The 16764-nt window shown below is 34.8% G+C and overlaps 1 long non-coding RNA gene across 1 annotated transcript in view; it reads left to right on the forward strand.

Annotated features, from left to right (window-relative positions):
• Positions 1–2324: 2324 nt before the first annotated feature.
• The window catches only part of LOC112542376 (uncharacterized), a 110880-nt gene continuing 96440 nt past the window's right edge, over positions 2325–16764 (forward strand). The window contains exon 1 of the long non-coding RNA XR_015796142.1: positions 2325–2386. This is a non-coding gene — a long non-coding RNA (uncharacterized LOC112542376). The remainder of the gene's footprint in view (positions 2387–16764) is intronic.

Here is a 16764-nt window from a genome sequence, read left to right on the forward strand (position 1 = left end):
TTGTAATTAAGGCAACCTCTACTTGCAGGCTTTCACAGAAGCAGTTCTCATTGTCTTAGAGTTAACTTGTTAAAGTTAATGCAATTATTGAAAGAGCAGCATTGTATTCAAGGATACGTTATCCCTGTTGACTCAAATTTCAGTGAAATTGATATGAATGTAATATATTGATCTTAAAAGTCAAAGAAAACCATATGCACATTTGTGCTATGTGCCCATGAACATAGTACCTTTTCAGTACTGCATCTCCCCATGGCTGTACATACATTCTAACACAAAAAGCTGCTATATAGCTATTTTATCTGACTAGCTGTACACTATTAGTTACCAATTGTAATAGTCCTTCAGAGTCTCTAGCAGAGATTTTTAACACTCTGCTTCCCGGGTAACTGTAGATAGCAAGAAATGAACTTTAGACTGCATGTAGAGCATCTGATAAGCTGCAAGTGTGGATAATGTGCTGGGAAAACTTTTTTAAAAAATTGTTCAGGAAGTTAAAAGCCACAGTAGCTGTAAGAATGCTCAAATGATATACTACATTTCTGGGTTTAAGTTTCAGGCCTAGACTGCCACATATCTAAGCCTTTCTCACAAGCAGAATGAGCTGTTGTGTGATTGCTTTGGGTAGTTGTGTAACTCTAATCCTAAGGATGAACCAACGAAATAAGAAAGAAAATCCAAGAGTTTCTCAGACAGAAGGTTTGTTTTTGAAAATAGTAGCGCCATCTCAAACCTTTTCATTCACAAATTAAAACCTGATTATCCTTATCTCTCTTGACATTTTAGCACCCATAGTAAGGTTCCAGTATCAAAGGAAAAAGATAACTAATGCTCTGACATTGACAAATGCAGATCAATTTCTCTCTCTCTCTCTCTTTCTTTCTAGTGTGCCTTATTATTCCAAATGATTGTATTTTTGCTTAGAATCTCTCTCATCTGTTCATTAATCTACTAACCCTATTTAGCATTCTGTGCATTTATGTTTGTTCTTTTAAAATCTCGATATGCAAAAATAATTAACCTCTTTGTAACAGCGCATGCCATTTCTGCTCAGTTATTATTTCTGTGACAACTCCTATTTTCCCCTCATCAGACCTGGTAGTTTTTTTTAGAAAAAAGCAACTAAGGCTAATTTATGCATACTTTGTTTTGGCATTTAGTGTGAAGTTTAAAATTTGCTATCCCTTTAGTTTGAAGAGCTAGGTTTAATTTAAATATAATTCCAACTGACCAGACTTGGAAAGGCTATACTGGCACATATTTCATGATTTTATCAGCATCTGGAGTGCATGTTTGCATCCTTTATCACCTCCAATTTTGCATTCCACTACAGGGTCCATGGCTTTATGAGAAAAGAGAGGGGGCAGGTTAAGGGAGACAGGGACATTGCTTCATTTCAGTAGAGCTGGAATAGCATATGCAAAACAATATATTTAATTATAAGCCCTTTTAGTTAAGGGAGATTCTTAGGTATCACTTCATTAACTACAGTATGTGGGATTGTTATGAACTCTTTATTGATGGCAAAGAATGAAACAAAATTGACAGTTTTGTCCCAAGGACCAGATAATAGTTCTTGTTCCTTTTTTGCCACCAGTGGGTTTCATACGTGAATTGATTGCCTCCTCTTATTCTGGCTGTCTCATATTTTCCCCACCAAATGGGTTAGGGTTACTGATCGACAGTTACCTCTGCAAATGCATGTACCCATACCATAATCACAAGAAGGATATCACACCAATTGATTACATCTCTGCCAGGCAAAAACTTTTTAGACACGAGATTTTTAACACTGGTGGCAGGCAAAATAGGAACAAGAGCTCAGATAACGTTTTGCAAGAGTATAGAAAGTCATCCCAATGTTGCAATTAACAATAACAAGAACAGCAACTGCAGTGGAGTAAGCATAATCACATTGGAATTTTGGTATGATATGAACTTCATGATTACTACAGTCATATAATCCTTCTTATTCACTCCAAAATGTTTCTTAAAAACACACGAGCACGTGACTATACCACTTATCAGCAGCTTCCTAAACCAGTCATTTTTTTCTATCATTAATTTTCCTTTAATTTCCCCCCATATGATTGGTGTATTTCCTCTTGTTGTTCCTATGGTCATGTGTACCACATTATCAATTTATTACTCTTTTTGGTTTTATGACATTTAACTTAACATTACTGTGATTTGTGTATAATACATTGTTTTGTCCAAATGAGCTGAAAATGGATAGGATAATCCTTCTGCTACAGAGGAGATTGAAATGAACTTTGCACCTTAGTTAAACATATACCCAGTGAGACATGCAAAACGAAAAGACAAGAAGCCTTAAAGGTTGAACAAAACCATCAAGGAAAGAACGAAGTGCAATAAAAACAAAAGAGTAAGTTGCTTTTTCTTAAGAGGAGATGAGTTACAGTAGATGAACTATAGAAGCTGTAATGGTGTACTTTTGTACTGTCTATTCCTGGAAGGAATTGATGGTGGCTTAGATCATAATGACCTCTGATTATTCTTCATTACTAGCAGTGGTTCCAATGAGGTTTAATGTAGGGACATTTGCTATTAAAATATGGAATTTATGTATTGATTCATGCAGCTAAGATGGTTGCAGATCAATACTAATGGTAACAGAAAAAATGTTCAGAGATTAATTTCAGTTGGCTAAAATAGATAGTATTTTATAAAATCAGAATTGGTGTACGTAAATGCCAATTTATTATATTAGCTTATACTTGCATGCCTTTGCTTTTTAAAGCTTTTAGTACTATATATTCATGATTTAGGATATAAGAGGAACTCATTTGGCTCATAAATATTAATTAGTCCATAAACTTTAGCTTATATTTGAACACTGGAGGAAGTGCTGATGATGAAATTGTTTTTCTTTTCTTAATGTACTTTTAGAAGTAGAAAAACTGGATATATCCAACCTGATTTAAAGAATACTGTCATGAAAGGTGTAATGCATTAATTTCCAGTCAAATATTTTTAAATGGCATAACTGCAGTGAAAAGGCATAATCAGCTTGCAGTATATTAAATGTGCTATATAATTTAAGCTCTCTTTAATATCTTCCAACCTGCTTTAAACTAGGAAAAAAAACCATAAAGAAATATTAATACCATAAAGAGGCATTACTGTTAATATAAGTGAAACCATTAAAACATAGGTACAATCCTTTATTTGTCAATTTATGAGTAAGTCCCATTGAGTTCAATATGATTTATAGAGTTAAGTGGCTTTTCACATGAAATTTCCAATACCTGGGAAAAAATAGTTTTTTCATAAAATCCTGCCTATTATACCAAATTTTGACTGCTCTGACTTTTATTCTCCTAGTATTGTTGATTGTCTATATCTTTACATATAAATACATTTAACTTACAGGAAGACCTCATCATGATCATTTGGAGTCTTGGATTGGCAGAAGCATCTTTTCTATTTTGGTTGATATAAAAATGCTAACATATAGTGATTAGTAAATCTCACACATACTGATTTAGAATGGATGGAGTCTTTCCAATATGTTTTCAGGAAATTATTAGGAAAAAAAGATGCTCAGGTCTGCTGTTGTGAAACATTTCACCTGTCATTACCCACTTCCCCACTTTTATTATGTTGAAAATTGAAGAGGAAGAAGTTATAAGTCTTAAAAAGAAGGAGTTTCCTAAGTTCCATGCTCTGTACAAGGAAAGCTGCTGAATGTACTTGAATCCTCTGGTTACCAGCAGTATTTGAGAACTGTTTTTTGTTTGGTTTTTAATGCTGTTAAACATTAATAATAATATCCTGCATTTTCCAGGTGCTTTTTAATGAAAGTTCTCATTGCATCATTAAGATCAGCTTAAAGACCACTCAAACTGATACTGGCAATTAGCTTGTTTTCCTTTTCATTCCTTGAATGAATGAATAGAAATAAAATATTACATTTCCCAGAAATCATGTTGGCAATACCCAGTTAAGCTTGAATTGTTCCAGCTTAAACTTGATTGTTTTGTCCTTCTCTCCTTGGCAAATTTAGAAAAGCAGGAAAAGAACAGTAGAAATGACAGAGTGAAATAAAAACTTGCAATGTAGTGACAATAAGGTTGAGCTGCAAATGGGCCTCAAATATTCAGTCTCCTTATTTCCATCTTTCTTTACCTTTACCTCTAGAGATATTTGTGTTTTATGGTTTGCATAAACACTTAAAATAACTGAATAACACAGAAATGATGATGAATGGGTTGACATGGGAATAGTAACGTTGCAAAAATTTAGAAGCGTTCTTCACAGGCTAAGTAGAATCTAACAGAAGTTAAACAGGATGGTCATTAATTAAGAAATCCACTTAAGATTGTATTTGCTTATAAAGTCAAAAAGGAGTCACATAGTGGCAGCATCTGAATTGGTCTAAGAGTCAGAACTCCAAGCAACACTCCACGTTCAATGATGAAACTTCAGGAGTAGTTATCAGGTCCAGTCTGGGTTCTTAGAATTCATACAGCACATGTGACTTCAAGCTGTCACAGTAGTATATTCTAGAAGTGCATTTCTCCCCTAAGGGGCCTTAAATGTCCAAAGCAACTTTGTTTCCCACCCAGATACAGCTGAAAATGAGCAGCTCTGATTTACTGAGTTGGGCTCCACAATGATTCAATCAGTCAGTTGGCTTCTTCTGCAAATGACTATACTTTTGCCTTGCTATCTACTGTCTCTGCATACACTGCTGCCAGTATTTCCAAGGGCTAGGGAACCATGCCCACATTCCAGGGTAGGATCCTCCACAACAGCGTTGGAAATATTAAGGGCTGTTTCTGTTCTTTCTCAACTGGTACTGACATTAGTAGATTTTTTTTTTCATATTTGATGTTCCCAGGGAAATTTGGAGTTTATTCTCAATACATTTAGAGGATCCCAGTTTGAAAAAGGCTGGTAGTTATCTTTGCTCATGTTCTGTGTCATTCATTCATTCATATGTAATATTTGTTCTTTACAGTTTAAAAATACTATATAATATAAGAAAAAATATTCCTAGAAAATAATGGTGGTGTCAGACTAGAACTCTGGGGCAAAGGTCCAGGGTCCCACTCATTGGAATACAGAGGAGAGTTCAAATTGACAAGCTCATCTATTGCATTTAAAATATATATAAGGAAATACCTACCAGCCTACAAAAAAGACCTCCATATGAGACCATTAACTACAGAGTCTAAAATTACTGTTAGCAATCTGACTGAAACACTGTAGGTACAGTAGATAAATAATTCACTGTAGCAAAGAACCAGCTGCCAATAAGGTGCTAAATCCACATATTACTTTCTTAACAGGTTTCCTTAGGAATTCTCCAAGTGCCTTTGCATCCCATTTTACCACAAGTAAAAGAATTGTGACCAATAATCATACCTTGGTGCTGTTCAGTTCTGGAGGAAGAATGTTACACCAAACCCATTCTACATGTTCATGTATTTATTTATTTACTTATATTTTTATGCCACCTCCTGAAGTTCTCCTGCTTCCTTACAATATATAAAACTGGCACATGTATACAATTACAGTGAAACAATTCATTATATGTAAAATTGGCAAATACTTCTAACAAACTATTGCAAGGAATGAGCAACTGTCAATATGGTTAGAGGCTAAAATGGATACCTCTTGTCCCCGCTTTATAGAGCTCTTGCACCAGATGTTTTCTTCAAACAACTTCTTGTATAGTTGTAAGGCAAAATACAGCTGAGATGTTGTATGTGCAGTAGTTAATAAGAAAGCCCTAAATCAACATTTTATTTTCTTAGCAGGGTTTCCTTAGGAATTTTCCAATTGCCTTCATATCTCATTTTAGTAAACACAAGTAAAAAAATTGTAACCAGTAATTATTGGAGCTGTTCAGTTCTGGTTTCTTCAACCAGTAGGAAAACACAGATCTTGTTATATTTAATAAATGAATACCTTCCTCTCATATGTTGAACTATGACAGATCTTCACCCAGCCTCTGATTTCTAGGGCATAACTAATTCCTTCTTTACTGGGGTCCCAGTTTCCCATCTCTCCTCACAACTGAATTGCAAAATTTGGTCCCAGCCCTTTAACGGTGATATGCTGTATGTTCTTATTACTGTCTTACAGCCCTGAGATCACTGAATGTCTGATATACTTTTCTATGCTTTGATCCTTTATTTTCTCATTACTAATTAAAGTGCTTTGTCTTTATGGAATATCACTCTTATTTTCCAAACTTTTAAAAGTCAGAATTCTCCCTAAATAGATATATGTTTTGTTATTGTTGTTGTTATTCAGTCGTTAAGTCGTGTCTGACTCTTCTTGACCCCATGAACCATATTGCGCCAGGCCTTCCTGTCCTTCACTGCCTCCCTGAGTTTGCTCAGTTTCATCCTCATTGCTTCAGTGATGCTATCTAACCATCTCATCCTTTGCCATCCTCTTCTCCTTTTGCCTTCAATCTTTCCCAGCATCAGATATATGTTTATGTTCATTTAATATTCCATTGCAACTTATCAATTATGAAAAAGTGGATTATCTTATATCAACCTTAACTTGTTTGTTGTTGTTCAGTCGTTAAGTTGTGTCCGACTCTTCGTGACCCCATGAACCATATTGCGCCAGGCCTTCCTGTCCTTCACTGCCTCCCTGAGTTTGCTCAGTTAACTTGTTAATGGCCTGTTAATCTTAGTTGACTTCTGTATACTCTGCACCACTTGATAGATTTTAAGCTAAGTCACTGTTGATTTGATTTTTTCTGTCTTTGGGGTCATCTCCATGAATAGTGGGTCTCCACAAACAGAAGGGCCATGCTAATGTCAGTTGTGTTGCAGTGTTGTGACACAAGATCCACTCCTTTTCTATATGTGATGAAGAAAATGTTATGTTGCACATACTCCCAAAAGGGACAGAGCAATGCTGATTTGTCATTTTTTATTTTTTTAAATTATTTTATTACAAAAGAAGAAAAAAAATAGATGAAACTTTACCAAAAAAAAAAAAAAAAAAGGAAAAAATACAATGAAGAGAAAAAAAGTGTTAATCCAATGGCAATATTTACAGCTACAGCATTTGTTTGCAACATTGTTTGGACCAGCAGCATTTTCAGCTTCTGAGACACCTGAGATATTAGAACAACTTGTTAAATCCTTTAAAACTAAAAAAACCAAAAAAACCAAACCCTTACTCTTTGTACAGATATTAAGGGATGAGTGGAATAAAGAATTAGAACTTTCTATATTGCTTAGACGTGGAAGAGTGTCTTAACTTTTATAGCAAGAGTGTCAGTGGACCTTCAACTACAACTTATACAATAAAAAAATAATATTTAGAATTTGTTGGACTCCACTATGTCTGTATAGAAAAAGATTGTCAAAAACAGCATTTTGTTGGAGATGTAATAAGGACAATGCCTCTTTAAAGCATATGTTTTTACAGTGTCCTATATTTATTACATTTTGGGAGAAAGTACTGGATTATATAAATATGATGGTGTGACAAAAGCTAGAATTTTCAGAGGATAATATTCTTTGAATTATATACCTAGTACATGGAATTTGACATCCGAACAATGTAAATGGATTCTCTGTGCCCTTACTATGGCCAAAAGACTGATATTGCGGCATTGGAAAGATAAATGCATGGCCCCATTTATTCAAAGGATTGAAGACCTGACTGTGCTTGCCACTTGTGAGCGGATTGCCTATAGATATAGACTTTGTACCGACAAGTATAATGAAATATGGGACTCATTTATATATAATACAGTAGTTAAAAATGATAATAATATAAATCTATTACAAATATATATATGTATTTGAATAATATTTGTATTAGATAAGCATATATAAAATTGAAATTTTTTAGTGTTATAATGCTGATTTGTTGTTTGATGAAAACAGCAAACTCCTGTGGATACTGCTGTCTATGTCTGGGATAATGTATTATTCCTTCTATTTTTTTCCTGCTTCACAATCTAATTTCCTAATCATTTCTGGTTCTTCCAATCAAGCATATTGTTTAGGTAAATGCTTCTATGAGCTTTATCATACTTATGTATTACTATGTTTCTATCCAGACTTTCCTTATGGAATAGAAGGAGGTATATGCGGAGATCTCCCTTCTGTGCTGTCAAAAAGAGGAGCAGTTCTGAGACATGGTCCAGAATCCAAGTTCAACATATTAACCAGTAACACCATTTTCACTTTATTCTACCTGTTTTCATTTCCAAAGCTGAGGCAGGGCATGAATGGTGCACCTGGAGCATTCAAGTTGTTCAGGAGAGACATTACACCTTACTGAGGAGGGACTTCAGTATAAAATATCAACAAATTCAATAACGTGTATAGTTTTAACCCAATCTATTTAAGTTAATGAGAATTTCTAAACTGACTTGTGAAGCAGTTTTCAATCTGCTTATTGCTGCCTCCTTCAAATCAATAGGGCAACCCCAGAGCAAAAAAGGACCAAAGACTACAACTTTTGTTAAGCGTGATTTTTTTGTGTGATCTTATTTTATCACAATTATATTCAAATCATTTTTACCCTAGCAATTTTAGATTATGATCTGAATATACTCTATTAGATAATTTTGATAAACCTTTCAGTAGTAAATAAAATTTCATATGTTGACTAATTTGTCTATTTATCCTCCATCGTTTAAAACAAACAGAAGTAAATACAAAGTAAGTAGTTAAATCTCTTTTAAGTTCAGAAATATTCTCTATCTAAATTAAGCTTTTAAATCAGGAAAAAGCAAAGTTCTATATAAATTGCAAGTTATACTGGAAAAAAAAAACTTTTAGATTCATCATGTAAGAAGACAATGCCATTTTCATGTATATTAATTTCAATGAATTATTAATGTTTATCTTTAATACAGTAATTGGTTTTATTTATGTTTGGATATAGTCAAATGGAATTCATGTGGGAACCAGTACTAGGTTAATTGAAAATTGTAAGACTGCTTTAAAATTATTATGCATCCCAAAAGGATCAGTATTGCTAGAAATATCCTGAATTTGTCATTGTAGAAAAACAAGTAGTAGTCTGCAGCATAATAATTAAATGTTTTACTGTGGAACAACCAGAATGTATCCAGAATTCAAGGACTTAAATTCATTCAAGACTTCATGTTTTAGAAATCATCACTGCTGCTAAGTGAAACAGATAATTTAACGTATTGTCCTCTTAAAAAATAAGATCAGATCATTTCCAGTTTAAGCCGAAAGTGATAATTGCTGGAAGGGAAAAATGAGCAAACCTCAGGCTGAAGTTATGTTATGCTGCACAGGTGGGCAATGTTAACTCAAACATGAATAATTAACATCTCAAATTGCCCAAAGGCTAGTAATTATCTTACTTGCTTTTTTTTTTTTTTTGAAGTATTCTTGTCTGCAGACATATATGCAGACACCTGTAGATAATTCCAATTTATCTCCCAAGAAATATTATCTATAGATAGTCCTAAAATGACAACTTGAACAGGCCTTTGGCTAAGCCATGATAGAGCAGGAGTGGTAGACCACAAGTGCTCCCAAGTTTCTGAAAAAAGAAGTGTCATTCCTGAAGCTTCCTTGAAACTAGCGCTCACATTCTCTATAGAGCCACACATTAATATAGGATATAAAACTGGGACAAATCCATCTTTTTTTTTTTTTTATCCAATACTTGATTGTTGCAAATGGTGAATCTTGTTGACAAGTACGCAATAAAAATGCTCCAAATCCAAATCTGACAAGTGCAGTGCATATTCAGCCACAGACTCTCCAAAAAATTCAATTTATTGTTGTGGTAAACTGCTTGGTGCCTTCCAGGTTTTTCAGACTTAAAATTTCTATTGCCCTAACTAGCACTCAAGAAGTAAATGATTATGGAGGTTGTAGTCCAAAATACTTTGAGATCATGTTTTATTGTATATTTTGCCTTTGGACCATTGATCTAGGAAGGAAACTGCAGCCAATCAAGTCACTGTAGATCCACACTCTCCCGTGCAGGAGTGTGAAAAGCAACTGCTATTGAAAATCTCAGCCTGAAGATGAAATGTTAAACAGAGACTTAGAAATCTCAGAATTCTGATGGTTTCTGTTTGTGATCCTCCTCAGCTTTCTTTCATTATATAAAGAGACCTGTGGTCTCCTGGAACTTATAGGTGGCTTATTCTCTGGCTGGTCCCATACCAATCAAGTTGTTCAAGTTATCTCCATATATCTTATACACACACACACACACACACACATATACACACACACATACATATTTATATTTATATATATATATGTGTGTGTGTGTGTGTGTATGATATATATATATATATATATACACATATATATATATACATATACATATATATATACACACACACATATATACATATATACATATATCATATATAGGTAAGAATTCATGGCTTAAATAACTGTCTCTACTATTGATATAAACTCATAAACATCCATTCTTTCCTAATGCTGATGATACCATTGCCCCTATTTTACATACTACTTTATACCAAAGTTGTTCACAGTTCAGAAGTTTCTCATCTTCTGCCTTTATTACCAAAGAAAAATAAGCAAATAGTTATCAAAGCTGGATTTACTCAGAAGTGAGATGTACTATGTCCAGTGGGATTTACTGATAGGTGAGTGTGTGTAAGATCCTACCTTAATCTTTCAACCTTTTGATATTCTTCCATTCCTCTTTAGCATTTTAAATGAAGACAGAGCTGTGGCACCTTTGTCATTTAATAAACAGGATATCTTTATACTTCCAACTACCAATTTATGCAAATGTGTCTGAAAGTTCATTTACACATGATGAATGGTAGAAAACATAAATGAACATAGACAAAAGCCATCTCCAATTTCTGCCAGACTGGAAGGTAGAAAATGGGTGATTCCAAGATTTACAGAGATTAAAATTAAGAACAACCTTGCTAGCTAATATGATTTCCAGATTGGTAATACTTTTTGTAGAAATTGATTAGAGAAAAAAAATAAAATTAATAACAACAAAATTCCTCCCTTGTGTTTTCCTAAATTAAACTTCTTGAAATAATCTTGTCTGGATACATTTTACGTTTTAATGTAAATAGAATTCGAACATTGCTAGTAACCTGAAGCAGGAAACATTTTGCCGCTGCAGAAGAAAATAAATCACTGTCATTTAAAAATAAAATCAAATGAAGCAATCCGGATGGACTTAAATGAATACTTTGTCAGCACATATATTTAAAAAGTACACCCTGATCTTTCAGATAATTTTCTGCTAGTAGATTTATTGTCAATAAGGAGCAGAGATGAAAACGGATAGTGAAAATAAAAATATCAGATCCATTGTGGGATTATAAATTGGGTTATATAAACCTTCTAAGGGTTATCTTAGGGATATGAAATATATCTCTGCTGTCAGATATAACCAATCCTATATATAGATGTAGTTTAAAATCCATTATTTAATTAACAGGAAATAAAAATGGTATGAATAAAATGTAATAATAGCATATACCAGATATAATAAGTCATATTTTCCAGCAGTTTCAATGTCTTTTGTTGGTTTCCTGTATTGCTATAATGAATGTGCCCAGCACAGCAAGATGATACGAAGCCACATATTGAATTGATTTACTGAAAGGATATGGTAGCCAGACAGGATCCTAAGATGGCCAATTCTGCTCTTCCCAAATGACATTACTGCCATATAATTAACCTTGTTGTTTGTTTAGCATCTTTAGAATGCTTCATTACTCATGCAGTCAATTATCCACTCATAATGGTTGCTAGCAAAGGTAGAATTGCTAATTAAAACTATTTGGATCAAAGTGGCTGTCAGATTGGACAATATTTTCATCTCATTGAACAATGTCTCATGGGATATTGGAACATTCAAAAAGTGAAAAAAAAAACACCTTCTTGGTGTTCTATTTATCTCCAATTCATACATACATACAATAACACAGAAATATTAGATTTACTTATATCCTGTATTTACTTCAACTGTTCTCTGGATCTAAAATAAAGTTTTTGTTCTTTATTTATTTACAATATTTGTATCCCACTTATTCCCAAAGGTTCTGAGTGTATAACAACCAGATACATTATGAGTCTGCCAATACATCCAAACACTCAAAACATGCCTTCCTCTTGGGCTAGATGGAAAAGCCAGGACTTAACTGCTGTCTTGAAACCCAGGAGGGAAGAGGTAGACCAGATCCTTGTAGGGAGAGACTTCCAAAGCATGGGGTAGCAATCAAAAAATTATTTTCTACAGATGACATTCCAGGGCAGACATGACCTGGAGAGAGTTGGCCCTGTTTTATCTGATTGGACAGACAAATGAATAGTTTTCAAGAAGTAATGCACCCAGACAATTCACAGAGCCAGACATTTCATTAAGTAGGGTAGATAACAGACTCATGCAGTTGGAAAGGGCCATTTTAGTACTGGATTCCATTGCTCACTGCAGGAATTCAGATTAAAGCATCCCAGACAGGTGATTGCCTAGTCTTCTAATTGAACTTCTTCAGGAAGAGGAGCCCACCCCATATCTGGGTACATATTTCTTATATACATTGTGTGTGTGCATGTTATATTTCTTATATTCATTGCTTTGAGAGAACAAATCTTAATCATTTCAAATCTTTCTATTTGAAGACCGCTATCATTTTCCTTATCGGCTATATTTTCTCAAGACTGAACATATCCATCTTTATCTTTCATGCTTATGAAATGTAGCCATTTCTAGAGATATAGCTGTATTAATTTGTTGCAGCAAAAATTTATCATCTGTAACTGGAAGTTAAACCTCCCTGTCATTTAGTGTATTGAAAAATAAAAGTTGTGAACTGTTTTTAAGGCTTTATAAAAGTTTAGATTTGCAACATCAAAAAATGTAGGGGAATTTGGAAGTTGTCTAATCTAGCCCACTGTTACAGCAGCTCCAATAGTCTTTTTTAAAACAACTCTGTGAAGTAGAGAACCCATCTTCTAAAACAGTCTGTTCCACTGCTGAGCAACTCTAACCTTTACAAAATTTTCTCGGATGTCCAACCCAAATCTATTTCCTTAAATCCATTCTTTTTGTCTTGCCTTCTGGAACAACTCAAATAATTCTGTCCCCCCTTCTACCATGCAGACATCCAATAGCATTTGTTCCTGCAGCCTTTTGTCCTAATCTGCTATAAGATAACTTGCAGTAATGTGGGGGAGATGGAAGCATGGTACAATAAAAACATTTCTCTCCCCCCCATTAAAGACACTTCTACTAGATCAAGTTCTCTTCCTTCATTGAAGGAGATATAAATGGGGAGGGGGCACAATGCAATATAGAGTTTTCCCAAAGAAGAAAAGGGAAAGAGATCTTGAAAGTTCTTCTCCCAAGTGGAAATCTGGCAAAACTGTGGAAAGGGCAAGACTTGACTATGGAATTAGTCCACTCATAATGATCCCTAATTAAAGTCAGAACTTCACAACTTCACAATACAAACATAGCATATATTAGAATGGAAAAGATGATTTTAAAAAGTGTTAAACTGGAACGAACTAGAGAACAGGAAGATATTTTTTTTCCAGCTTAAGCTATAGAGTCATAATGGCATTTTGGTACCGTTTTGATGCATGTTGTATATCTGCTGGCAATCCTCCAGATCCAATTCCACCATGCAAAGTAGAAACTAAGAGCACTTAAATAAGCTCTTGTCATTCAGTGACTAATTTCCAACACAATGACCTTAAACATTTTCCCCCAAAGACAATCAACTCAAAATAGGCCCTCAAGAGATAGAACAGATAAATTTGAGACTACGTTGAGATCTTAGATGCTGTATATAAACAACTGAGGTAAAGGGTACTTGAAACTGTGCTTCCTCCTGAAGAAAATGAGAATGTAATTAAGGGATAATGAGGATTGAAATTAATAAATTATAAATAAATGGCCGTAAAGTTGGAGACAAAACATGGTAATCAGTGGTAATTATGTCTTCCATTTCTTAAATGAATTTCCAAAAGGATTTCCCCTCCACACACTTTCTTCACTCTGTTTTGTCTGCATTTTTAATGCAGTGATTAGAAATTCTGAATTCTATATCATGTAACATAAAAATAAAAAGCAAAAATTAGGATTAAAGGATTAAGTTTAGCACATTGGCTAAATATCTTGTCCTCTGCTGTCTGTGAACACAAAAAGTAGAAATGTGCTAATTCTCAAGTGTGGGGATGGAGATTGAACTATGTGGCATTATTCATTTTACTAATGGAAATAAAATACATGGCAACCACTTTCCCAGATGCATTAAACTGCTTTTTGCAATAAGCCAAATCTGTCACTACTGTTTAGCTTGTTCTCTTATATGTCCTAAATAAATGGTGAACTAGGGTCTGCTTGAAAAAAAATTAGAAAGTATTAGTAAAAGCATTATAAACATTTCTAATAGGAAATAGCATTCATACGTTGATTATTTATTTATTTATTTAAATTTATTGGCCTCCCAACTCCAGTGGACTCTAGGTGGTGTACAAAACTAAAACCCCCCCCCCATAAAAACAGTAAGAGATGTGAAATCAACAGGCAGCCCAGACTAACATACTCTACTAACAAAGCCACAGAACAAAACAGGGGCCACTAAACAATGACAAAGATCAACACATACTCAATAACAATAACTAAATATTATTTTTAATATTATTATTGTTTGTTGCACAGTCAGCTAGATGATGGTGTTAAAGGTATTGTCGCAGGATATAATCTGTTCCAAGTAAAGCCTCCTTTTGACTGAAGGTGATTTTGTCAGTGCCGATGGTGTTCAAGTGCTGCTCCAGATGTGTTGGGATTGCACCCAAGGTGCCTATTACTATTAGTACTATCTTTGCTTTCTTTTGACACAGTCATTCTATTTCTATTTGCAGGGCTTTGTATTTTGTGATTTTCTCCAGTTCTTTCTCTTCTCTTCTGCTTTCTCCAGGTATTGCAGTGTCTTCTATTTAGACTTTTTTGTCTTTCTTATCAACAATTGTTAAGTCTGGGGTGTTGTGTGGCAGGTGCTTTTCTGTTTGAATTATGAAGTCCCAGAGCACTTTAGCTTCTTCATTTTCTGCTACTTTGTCTGTTTTGTGGTCCCACCAGTTCTTGCTTGCAAGTAAATGGTATATCTTGCAGATATTCCAATGCACTATTGTTGCTACTTTGTCATGCTGTTATTTGTAGTCAGTCTGTGCGATCTTCTTGCAGAAGCTAAGTAGGTGGTCCACTGTTTCTTCAGCTTTTTGCAGAGGCAGCATTTGCTGTCTGTTGCTATCTTTTCAATTTTGGCTTTGTATGCATTTGTTTTTAAGACTTCCTCCTGTGCAGCCAGAATTAGCCCCTCTGTCTCTTTCTTCAACTTTTCTGCTCTTAGCCATTGCCAGGTCTTGTTGTTATCTGCTTTGCTGCTAGTTTTTTTTTTTTTTTTTTTTTAATGTACTGGCCATGTAATACTTTGCCTTGCTATGTCTCTGTTCTATTCTTCACTTGTTCTTTCTTGTACACCAGTTTGGTTTCTTCAGTATTCAGTAAGCCTTCATGGTGTACTAGCTTCAGTGCATCTTCTTCACTGTCCTTGAGATATTCTTCTAATATCCTTTTTTTCTTCTTCAACTGCCTGGTGTACTTGTAACATTCCATGCTCACCTCTGCTCCCTGGTAAATAGAGTCTGTCAACATCTCTGCATGGATGAAGGGCATGATTCATTGTCATTATTTTTCTGGTCTTCCCATTCAGGACTTCTAGTTCTGCTTGAGTCCAGTCCACTATTCCAGCTGTGTTTCTAATGATTGGAATTGCCCAGGTGTTAATTGCCTTGATGGTATTTCCTCCACTGAGTTTGGACTTTAAGGTCTTCTTCACTCTCATTATGTATTAGCTACTGGCCTTCTTCTTTACATCAATGTGCTTGATGTTGTCAGCCTGGTAGATGTTTTTGATGTTTGATAGCCGTGGACTGACTTGTTCAGTATTGTTGACAGAGGAATCAATGCCATGACAAACATTAGTGGTGATAGTAAATCTCCTTGAAAAATTCCTCTCTTGATATTAAACTCTCCCAGTCTATCACTATTGACCAGCAACTGTGTCTTCCATTGTGCCACTGATCTTTGCACAATGTTTCTGATGTTTCTAAATTATTGTTGGTCACACAGTCAGCCAGATGTTTAGACTAGATTTGGCATTTTTATCCACAGGTCCTTGAGAAGGACTCATGATAGGCAGATGTTGTTGTTTGATGGTGTTAAAAGTATTATCGCAGGGTGTAAGCTGTTCCAAGTAAAGCTGCCCTTTGCAATTGACTGATGGTGATTTTGTCAATGTCGATGGTCTTCAAGTGGTACTCCAGATGCTGCTGCCGCCTCTTCCTCCTCCTCCTCCTCATCATCATCATTGCATTTTGTACATGGAACTTTGCTTTGGATGCAAATTGTCTTTCATATGTTTTTAAAGAGTTCTCTCTACCCTAATCCAGCATTTAGGATGTATAGTCAGTATTTCTGGTGAGAACGGGACCTCTGATACAGCACTTTCTTTTGCAAGCATGGCTAGATTGAGAAATGTATTTGCTCAAAAGAGAGCAACCCTTTTTTTGTCAAAATGCTTAGCATCTACCATTTGGGGACAAAAAGCAGATAATCGTACAAGTATTTCCCTGATTCTTTGGAAGTAGAAACTACAACATTAATAAGAGAGAAAAAAAGTTAATAACTTGCTGCCTTTTCTGAATATTCAAGCTCAGCTGCCCAATAAGGAGTCTGAAC

Source organism: Python bivittatus, unplaced genomic scaffold (assembly GCF_059951505.1).
Source record: "Python bivittatus isolate LINGU-HERP-01145 unplaced genomic scaffold, Pbiv_v1 ctg000340_np1212, whole genome shotgun sequence".
NCBI classification, from domain to species: Eukaryota; Metazoa; Chordata; class Lepidosauria; order Squamata; family Pythonidae; genus Python; species Python bivittatus.